The following is an 11,138-nucleotide window of genomic DNA, read 5'->3' on the forward strand; positions in this document are numbered from 1 at the left end:
TGTCGTTCAAGTTGTTTTCACACAGCTTTCCTATTTGCCTCTTTGTTTCTTTTCAACAGAAGTATGTATTAGTGTCCCCACTTTGAATGGTGACTCCTCAATAAACTAAAATGAAGAACACTAAAACTGCAAATGAAACATTGTTTGTCATACTAACTTTCCCAAATGTGTTGCCTCTGATGTTCAGTGGTTGTAGGGGACCTTAAGCTTTTTCACCAGGGACATCTGAATGCAGAAAAAGAAAATCCACAGAAGAGATGCAAGGCAGTCCCATAAAGATGTCCTCAGTCCTGCCCACTTTTCTGTCTCTGAGCATTCATCATGAAAAGGCAACTGTTATCAGAGATGGATATAAATGAGTATGACTTGATGGCTATTGTGGGAACATGGTTGCAAGGTGACCGAAGCTAGGGCCTGGATATTGAAGCATTTTCAGACATTTTGAAAAGCCAAGAAGCTAGGAAAAAAATGGTGACACCGCTCTCATAATTAAGATTGAGCATAATAGGAAAAGATGGCCTGATTTCACAACAACAAGATGTAGAATCTGTTTGGGTAGAAATAAGATAATAAAGGTAGGAGCACAAGTGGCCAATTCAGCAGCTCCACCCTGCTTTGCCACATGATACAATGATGGTTGATCTCATCTCAGCCTCAACTCCACTTTCCTGCCTGCTCTCCAAAACCTTTACAATCATTACAAATTATAAATTTGCCTATCTCCTCCTTAAATTTATTCAACGTCCCAGCATCCATCATAGTCTGGGCAAATGAGTTACACAGATTGACCACCATTTGAGGGATGTAATTTCTCCTTGGCTCTGTTTTAAAACTACTATCCTGTATCCAGATTGTCTCACATGAGAAACATCATCTTTATATCTACTTTGCTAATTGGCTTCTTATATACCTCAATCACCTCTCGCTCTTCTAAATCCCAGAGAGAGAAAAGGCCTAAACTGTTCAATCTCCCTCAATAAGACAAACGTTCCATCTGTGGCTTCGTAAGGCAGCACAGCATTTCGGAGACAGTTCATAGCTTAGCAAACGTTTAGCCCAGTATGAAGAAGAAAGAATCTTTTTGAGAATGACTAACTAAGGAAATTATGCTCGTGTTAAACACTTTACAAATTTGCACAGATTACTGGTTAGATTCGAAGAGACAGTGAAGAATGACAGGACAGAGAGAGGCATTAAGCAGAGTATGAGAGAAGGCTGGCTAGCTATAATAACAGTAACCATTTCTGCAAACATTGAAGTAGGAAAATAGGAACTGAAGCTAGTGTTGTTGTCTCGAGAGTGAGACTGGCGATGTGATAATATAGAACAAGCACAGAGCACATTTTTAAAAACAGGTATTTTGTTTCTGTTTTCACTGCAGCAGGCTTGAAAAACTGTCCAAAGATACTTGAGTGTCAAGAAATGAAAGAGAAAGAAGAACATAACGTAGTCACCATGACCAGGAAGGTGTTAGGAAAGATGTAAATGCTGACAAATCACCAGGAGCAGCTCCAAACACAAAAAAAATGCTGGTGAACACAGCAGGTCTGGCAGCACTTACAGTGAAAGAATTAGAGTTAACATTTTGAGTCAAGCGTGGGGACCTTAGGACCAGGTGGCCTGCATCCTAGGATCTTTAAGCAAGTGGCTGCAAACAATAGACAATAGACAATAGATGCAGGAGTAGGCCATTCAGCCCTTCGAGCCTGCACCGCCATTCAATATGATCATGGCTGATCATTCCTAATCAGTATCCTGTTCCAGCCTTATCTCCATACCCAGAGACTGGGCTCCACTGCCCTCTGGGGCAGAGCATTCCACACAGCCACCACTCTCTGGCTGAAGTAGTTTCTCCTCATCTCTGTCCTAAATGGTCTACCCCGTATCTTTAAGTTGTGTCCTCTGGTTCGGCACTCCCCCATCAACGGAAATATGTTCCCTCCTGCCAGAGTGTCCAGTCCTTTCATAATCCTATACGTTTCAATCAGATCCCCTCTCAGTCTTCTAAACTCAAGGGTATACAAGCCCAGTTGGTTCAGTCTTTCCGTGTAAGGCAATCCTGCCATTCCAGGAATTGACCTCGTGAACCTACGCTGCACTCCCTCAATAGCCAGAATGTCTTTCCTCAAATTTGGAGACCAGAACTGCACACAGTACTCCAGGTGTGGTCTCACCAAGGCCCTGTACAGCTGCAGAAGCACCTCTTTGCTTCTATACTCAATTCCTCTTGTTATGAAGGCCAGCATGCTATCAGCCTTCTTCACGACCTGCTGTACCTGCATGCTTGCCTTCATTGACTGGTGGACGAGAACACCCAGATCTCTCTGAACAGCCCCTTTACCTAATTTGATACCATTGAGGTAGTAATCTGCCTTCCTGTTCTTGCCACCAAAGTGGATAACCAGACATTTATCCACATTAAACTGCATCTGCCATGCATCTGCCCACTCACCTAACTTGTCCAGGTCACCCTGTAATCTCCTAACATCCTCATCACATTTCACCCTACCACCCAGCTTTGTGTCATCAGCAAATTTGCTAATGTTATTGCTGATACCATCTTCTATATCATTTACATATATTGTAAAAAGCTGCGGTCCCAGCACGGATCCCTGCGGTACCCCACTGGTCACTGCCTGCCATTCCGAAATGGAGCCGTTAATCACTACCCTTTGTTTCCTATTAGCCAACCAATTCTCTATCCAATCTAGTACTTTGCCCCCAATCCCGTGCGCCCTAATTTTACTCACTAACCTCTTGTGTGGGACTTTATCAAAAGCTTTCTGAAAGTCCAGGTACACTACATCCACTGGATCTCCCTCGTCCATCTTCCGAGTTACATCCTCAAAAAATTCAAGAAGATTAGTCAAGCATGATTTCCCCTTCATAAATCCATGCTGACTCTGTCCTATCCTGTTACTATTATCCAGATGTGCCGTAATTTCATCCTTTATAATAGACTCCAGCATCTTTCCCACCACTGAGGTCAGACGAACTGGTCTATAATTTCCTGCTTTCTCCCGCCCACCCTTCTTAAAAAGTGGCACAACATTAGCCGCCCTCCAATCCTCAGGAACCGACCCCGATTCTATTGAACTCTGGAAAATAATCACCAGCGCATCCGCGATTTCCCGAGCCACCTCCTTCAGTACCCTGGGATGCAGGCCATCAGGTCCCGGAGACTTATCAACCTTCAGACCTAACAGTCTCTCCAACACCAAATCCTGGCAAATATAAATTCCCTTAAGTTCAGGTCCTTCAGCCACTGTTACCTCAGGGAGATTGCTTGTGTCTTCCCCAGTGAACGCAGATCTGAAGTACCCATTTAATTCCTCTGCCATTTCTTCGTTCCCAGTAATATATTCCCCTGCTTCTGTCTTCAAGGGCCCAATTTTTGTCCTAACCATTTTTTTTGCCTTGGACATACCTAAAAAAGCTTTTACTATCCTCCTTTATATTCTTGGCCAGTTTACCTTCGTACCTCATTTTTTCTCTGCATATTTCCTTCTTACTAATCCTCTGTTGTTCTTTAAAAGCTTCCCAGTCCTCAGTTTTCCCACTTATCTTTGCTAAGTTATACTTTTTCTCTTTTAACCTTATATGTTTCTTTACTTCCCTCGTCAGCCACGGCCGCCCATGTCTCCTCCTGGGATCTTTCTTCCTTTTAGGAATGAACTGATCCTGCAACTTCTGCATTATACACAGAAATATCCGCCATTGTTCCTCCACGGTCTTCCCTGTTAAGGTATTGAACCATTGAACTTTGGCCAGTTGCTCCCTCATAGCTCCATATTTCCCTTTATTCAACTGAAATATTGTCACTTCAGATTGTACCCACTCCCTCTCAAATTGCAGATTGAAGCTTATTGTAGAGGCATTGGTTATATGTTATAAAATCACTTAGATTTAGGAGAGATTTCAGCAGATTGGCAAGTGACAAATATAATATGTTTTATCAAGAAAAGAGGGAGATAGAAAGCAGAAAACTGTCAGTTTGGTATTCTAACATCATTAAGCAGGTAATTGCAGAATACTTAGCAAATCATAATCATACTTGACTAATTGGGGTTTATTAGAGTTCTTGAGGAAATAGCAAATAAAGTGGATAAAATTAAACATGTAGATGAAGTGTACGGTGAGTCGCAAAAGGCATTTGATAAACAGTTACATGAAAGGCTACAACAGAAGAGCACACAGTGCAGGGGGCTAACACATTAGTGTAGGCAAAGAATTAGTTGGCTAACATGAAACAGTGAGTAGCTTTTTTTGGTTTATCAAGCTGTAATGAGTGGAGTGCCACAAGATTTGGTGCTGGGTGTCAATTATTTACAAACAATAATATTGAGCTTGATAAAGGCTAAATATGTTGTGCAGCCAATGACACCCATGCCCCAGAAATGAATAAGACAAAATACATTTAGTATTAATGGTGGGGGTTCTGGACGGAACAGATAGGGGAGATTTTGTTCCCATTAGTACAAAGATCGAGAAAATATATGAATGAATGGTTTTATTTATAAGTATATTTTATAGTGAAATACAGTGAAAAACTTTCATTTGTTGCCATAATCCAGCACCATATTGTTAGTTTGAGAATAAGAGAAAAGGAAAAATGAGAAGTCCATCTATGTTCAAGCCCTGAGCCAGCTCAGAACCACACCATCCTGCCAAACCCAACAAATGTGAACACCGCTGATCCTCCGGCACCATCTTTCCATCCAGCGTTGGAGTCAGTTTGGAACAGATTGATTGAGAGTAATTGGCAAAAGAAGAAATGGCAACGTGATGAAAAACTCTTTTTCAAGCAGTGAGTCGAAAGGATTTGAAATCTGTTAACTGTGAATGAAATGGAGTCACGGAGTTATACAGCACAGAACGCCCTTTGGTCTATCTCGTCCATGCTGATCAGACTTCGCAATCTAACTTGGACCCATTTGTCAGCATTTGGCCCATATCTCTCTAAACCAGTACTATTCATAAACCCATCCAGATGCCTTTTAAATGTTGTAGTTGCACCAGCCTCCACCGTTTCCTCTGGTAGCCCGTTCCATACACACACCACCCTCTTGTGTGAAAAACGTGACCCTCAGGTTCTTTTTAAATCCTTCTCCTCCCACCTTAAACCTATGCCATCTAGTTTGGGACTCTTCTATCCTGGGAAGAAAACCGTGGCTATTCATCCTATCCATGCCCCTCATGGATTTTATAAACCTGTATAAGATCACCCCTCAGCAGTCAAGAGGGGGTTGAATAATTAGCTGAAATGAGCAATGCGTAGAGTTAGGGGGACAAGACAGGTGATTGGGCAGAAGTGAACGGATCCTTCGGGGAGGTAAAAACAATGACTGCAGATGCTGAAAATCAAATACTGGATTAGTGGTGCTGGAAGAGCACAGCAGTTCAGGCAGCATCCAACGAGCAGCGAAATGATTTCGCTGCTCGTTGGATGCTGCCTGAACTGCTGTGCTCTTCCAGCACCACTAATCCAGTATATGATCCTTCGGTGAGTCAGCACAGGCATTGGGCTGAGCGGCCACCTTCAGTACTTTGGGAAAAAAAAAGAACTGTGGATGCTGCACATCAGAAACAAAATCAGAAACTGCTGGAGAAACGCAGCAGGTCAGGCAGCACGTGTGGACACAAAACAGAGTTAACGTTTCGGTTCTGCTGTCTGCTTTCTTTCCACAGACGCTGACTTTGTACCTACAGTATACTGTGCTCATTCAGTAATTCTCTACAAGGGAAACAATCACAAGTGTGTGCTATTCTATCAGGGAGGAGACAGTGAGGTCTGCAGATGCTGGAGATCAGAGTTGAGAGTGTGTTGCTGGAAAAGCACAGCAAGTCAGGCAGCACCCGAGAAACTGGAAAATCGACGTTTCGGGCCGGAGCCCTGCATCAGCCCTTTCTGATGAAGGGCTCCGATTTTCCTGCTCCTCGGATGCTGCCTAACCTGCTGTGCTTTTCCAGCAACACCGAACACAGTGCTATTCCATCAGACAATTCCTCCAATCTGACATAAAATAATGTATCTCAGTTACAGATGTTTCTGATACTTTTGCTCCAGCCCTACACGGTTTCCTCTGGATGAACCCAGAAACATAAAAGTACAGCTTTCCACTTTCTCTCAATGAAGCAAACGCTCAGACAATGAAGGAGTTCCGGGATTAGCTCCGCCCCACATTCGTTCCCATTGGTTGGAGGATCATTTCGGTCCTCCAGATCCGTCTCTTTCACTGCCATTGGTTGGAGGACCATTTCGGTCCTCCAGCGCCGTCTCTTTCACTCCTATTGGTTGGAGCACCAGCACGGTACGCAAGCTCCATCTCTTTCACTCCCATTGGTTGGAGGACCAGCTCGCTCCTCCAGCTCCGTCTCTTTCACTCCCATTGGTTGAAGCACCAGCACGGTCCGCCAGGCGCCCTTTCTTTCAATCCCATTGGTTGGAGGACCATTTTGGTCATCCAGATCCGTCTCTTTCACTCCCATTGGTTGGAGGACCATTTCGGTCCTCCAGCGCCGTCCCTTTCACTCCTATTGGTTGGAGCACCAGCACGGTACGCAAGCTCCATCTCTTTACTCCCATTGGTTGGAGGACCAGCTCGCTCCTCCAGCTCCGTCTCTTTCAATCCCATTGGTTGGAGGACCATTTTGGTCATCCAGATCCGTCTCTTTCACTCCCATTGGTTGGAGGACCATTTCGGGTCCTCCAGCTCCATCTCTGTCACTCCCATTGGTTTGAGGACCATTTTAGTCATCCAGCTCCGTCTCTTTCGCTCTCATTGGTTGGAGGACCACTTTGGTCATCCAGATCCGTCGCTTTCACTCCCAATGGTTGGAGGACCAGCTCCGTCTCTTTCACTCCCATTGGTTGGATCACCAGCTCTGTCCCCCCCCAGGTCCGTCTCTTTCGCTCCCATTGGTTGGAGGACCAACTGGTCCTCCAGCGCCGTCTCATTCACTCCCACTGGTTGGAGGACAATACCTGCAACCCCCCCCCCCCCCCCCCCCACATCCCTTTCCCACCAATCAGTCCTCAAGCCCCGCACCGTTCATTCGCCGGGGGCAGCTCGACGCGCATGTTCAATTCATGGCCTCAGGTGCAGTGGAGCCAGGTAAGAGTCAGCGCCGGAACGGGGAGGGGGGTATGGGTTCACGCACATATTACAAATGCCGAGTGGGGACACGGTCCTGAGTGTTAACGAGACAGTGGCTACCATTCACCTGAATGGAAGAGGAGGGTTTTCCAATTCCCCTCCTCAGACGCCAAACGAGCGGGAGACGCCCTGGTGGATGGGCTGTGTTGCGTCGGTCAGGGAGCGTGTGGCAATGGAGGAAATGTGGGGGAGCGGGTCAGGGAGCGTGTGTCAATGGAGGAAATGTGGGGGAGTGGGTCAGGGAGCGTGTGTCAATGGAGGAAATGTGGGGAGTGGGGCAGGGAGCGTGGGGCAATGGAGGAAATGTGGGGAGTGGGGCAGGGAGCGTGTGTCAATGGAGGAAATGTGGGGAGTGGGGCAGGGAGCGTGTGGCAATGGAGGAAATGTGGGGAGTGGGTCAGGGAGCGTGTGTCAATGGAGGAAACGGGGGGAGTGGGTCAGGGAGTAGGTGTCAATGGAGGAAACGGGGGTGTGGGTCAGGAGGTAGGTGTCAATGGAGGAAACGGGGGGAGTGGGTCAGGGAGTAGGTGTCAATGGAGGAAACGGGGGGAGTGGGTCAGGGAGTAGGTGTCAATGGAGGAAACGGGGGGAGTGGGTCAGGGAGTAGGTGTCAATGGAGGAAACGGGGGGAGTGGGTCAGGGAGTAGGTGTCAATGGAGGAAACGGGGGGTGTGGGTCAGGGAGTACGTGTCAATGGAGCCAGCAGGGGGAGTGGGTCAGGGAGTAGGTGTCAATGGAGGAAACGGGGGGAGTGGGTCAGGGAGTAGGTGTCAATGGAGGAAACGGGGGGAGTGGGTCTGGGAGTAGGTGTCAATGGAGCCAACGGGGGTAGTGGGTCAGGGAGCGGGTGTGTCAATGGAGGGAACGGGGGGAGTGGGTCAGGGAGTAGGTGTCAATGGAGGGAACGGGGGGAGTGGGTCAGGGAGTAGGTGTCAATGGAGGAAACGTGGGTGTGGGTCAGGGAGCAGGTGTCAATGGAGGAAACGGGGGGTGTGGGTCAGGGAGTAGGGGTCAATGGAGGAAACGGGGGGAGTGGGTCAGGGAGTAGGTGTCAATGGAGGAAACGGGGGGAGTGGGTCAGGGAGTAGGTGTCAATGGAGGAAATGGGGAGAGTGGGTCAGGGAGTAGGTGTCGATGGAGGAAACGGGGGGAGTGGGTCAGGGAGTAGGTGTCAATGGAGGAAACGGGGAGAGTGGGTCAGGGAGTAGGTGTCAATGGAGGAAACGGGGGTAGTGGGTCAGGGAGTAGGTGTCAATGGAGGAAACGGGGGGAGTGGGTCTGGGATCGTGTGTCAATGGAGGCAACAGAGGGGAGTGGGTCAGGGAGTAGGTGTCAATGGAGGAAACGGGGGGAGTGGGTCAGGGAGTAGGTGTCAATGGAGGAAACGGGGGGAGTGGGTCTGGGATCGTGTGTCAATGGAGGAAACGGGGGGAGTGGGTCTGGGATCGTGTGTCAATGGAGGAAACGGGGGGAGTGGGTCAGGGAGTAGGTGTCAATGGAGGAAACGGGGGGAGTGGGTCTGGGATCGTGTGTCAATGGAGGCAACAGAGGGGAGTGGGTCAGGGAGTAGGTGTCAATGGAGGAAACGGGGGGAGTGGGTCAGGGAGTAGGTGTCAATGGAGGAAACGGGGGGAGTAGGTCTGGGAGTAGGTGTCAATGGAGCCAACAGGGGGAGTGGGTCTGGGAGCGTGTGTCAATGGAGGCAACAGAGGGGAGTGGGTCAGGGAGTAGGTGTCAATGGAGGGAATGTGGGGAGTGGGTCAGGGAGTAGGTGTCAATGGAGCCAACAGGGGGAGTGGGTCTGGGAGCGTGTGTCAATGGAGCCAACGGGGGGAGTGGGTCAGGGAGTAGGTGTCGATGGAGGAAACGGGGGGAGTGGGTCTGGGAGTAGGTGTCAATGGAGCCAACAGGGGGAGTGGGTCTGGGAGCGTGTGTCAATGGAGGCAACAGAGGGGAGTGGGTCAGGGAGTAGGTGTCAATGGAGGGAACGTGGGGAGTGGGTCAGGGAGTAGGTGTCAATGGAGCCAACAGGGGGAGTGGGTCTGGGAGCGTGTGTCAATGGAGCCAACGGGGGGAGTGGGTCAGGGAGTAGGTGTCGATGGAGGAACCGGGGGGTGTGGGTCAGGGAGTAGGGGTCAATGGAGGAAACGGGGGGTGTGGGTCAGGGAGTAGGGGTCAATGGAGGAAACGGGGGGAGTGGGTCAGGGAGTAGGGGTCAATGGAGGAAACGGGGGGAGTGGGTCAGGGAGTAGGGGTCAATGGAGGAAACGGGGGGAGTGGGTCAGGGAGTAGGGGTCAATGGAGGAAACGGGGGGAGTGGGTCAGGGAGTAGGGGTCAATGGAGGAAACGGGGGGAGTGGGTCAGGGAGTAGGGGTCAATGGAGGAAACGGGGGGAGTGGGTCAGGGAGTAGGGGTCAATGGAGGAAACGGGGGGAGTGGGTCAGGGAGTAGGGGTCAATGGAGGAAACGGGGGGTGTGGGTCAGGGAGTAGGTGTCAATGGAGGAAACGGGGGGAATGGGTCAGGGAGCAGGTGTGTCAATGGAGGAAACGGGGGGAGTACGTCAGGGAGTAGGTGCCAATGGAGGAAACGGGGGAGGGGGTCAGGGAGTAGGTGTCAATGGGGGAAACGGGGGAGGGGGTCAGGGAGCGTGTGTGTCAATGGAGGAAACGGGGGGAGTGGGTCAGGGAGCGTGTGTGTCAATGGAGGCAATGTGGGTAGTGGCAGGAAATTTTCTCGACTGTCTCTTAGCCCTGTAACCGCCCAACATCTGTGTTACATCTTCAAGCATTATAAACCTCCAATATCTCTGTGAGCTCTCCCAGCTGCAATGTCCTGTCTATCGCTGTAACCTATTGATGATCGTCTCTGCTCAAACATCAGACTGTTCAGATTGTTGAGAAACTGTTGACCTGTTTCCTGCATGGGCAGGGATTTATTCAGCTTTCTCAGTTTCTGGGGCAACTGGGGAAGAGGCCCTTCACATGCTCTTCGTGTGGGCAAAGACTCAGTGATCTGTCTGAGCCCTCTGACACGCCAGCGAGTTGACAGTTCGGAGGAGAGAGGCCCATATGTGACCTGGTAGCTTCTCAGACACCAGTCAAGTTCTCTGACTATAGTCCCTCCCCAGCACTAAAGCACAATCAATGCAGTCTGGGTATTTGTTTTTAGCAATTCAGTCACGGAATTTCTTTGTTGACTGGGGCAGCATTAATTGCCTATCCGTAATTGCTCAGGACATTTAAGAGTTAACCCCATTGCTGAGAGTCACGTGTAGACCAGGTAGGGACAGCAGATTTCCTTCGCTAAAGAGCATGAATGAACCCGATTGGTTTTTAATGGTAACAAACAGTGGTTGCATGGTCACTGTTAGGCTATCGTTTCTATTCCAGATTTTTCTTGAATTTGAGTTCCAGCATCTGCCATGGTGGGATTTGAATCTGTGCTCCTGCCCTTTTTAGCCTGGGGTTTTGCAATATGAGTCCAATTACATCTCCAGTACACCAATATCGTGCTCTCAATTCTATGACTGTCATAGAATCATTGAGTCATAGAGCACAGAAAAGACCCTTTGCCCCACCTTGTCTCTACTACCAAAACTACACTAGTACCACCCTCCACCACTACTCCCATAGCCTTGAATGTTATATCATTTCAAGTGCTCAGTCAGGTACCTTTTTAAAGGTTGTGAGATTCCTGCCTCAGCCAACCTCCCAGGCAGTGCATTCCCGATTGCCGACTCCCTAAGGGGGATTATAATTTCCTCAACCCCTCTCTTAAACCTCCTGCCTTTCACCTTAACATTATAGCAGGCCATTCAGCTCATACCCACCCTCTGAAGAGCATCACACCAAGACCCAGGTCCCTACACTATCCCTGTCACCCTGCACTTCCCACGGCTAATCCACCTAACCTCTACAACACTGAACAACCTAACATACACAGACCACCTAACCTGCACTTCTTTGGACTGTGGGAGGA

This window comes from Chiloscyllium punctatum, chromosome 36, assembly GCF_047496795.1.
Source record: "Chiloscyllium punctatum isolate Juve2018m chromosome 36, sChiPun1.3, whole genome shotgun sequence".
Lineage (NCBI taxonomy): Eukaryota > Metazoa > Chordata > Chondrichthyes > Orectolobiformes > Hemiscylliidae > Chiloscyllium > Chiloscyllium punctatum.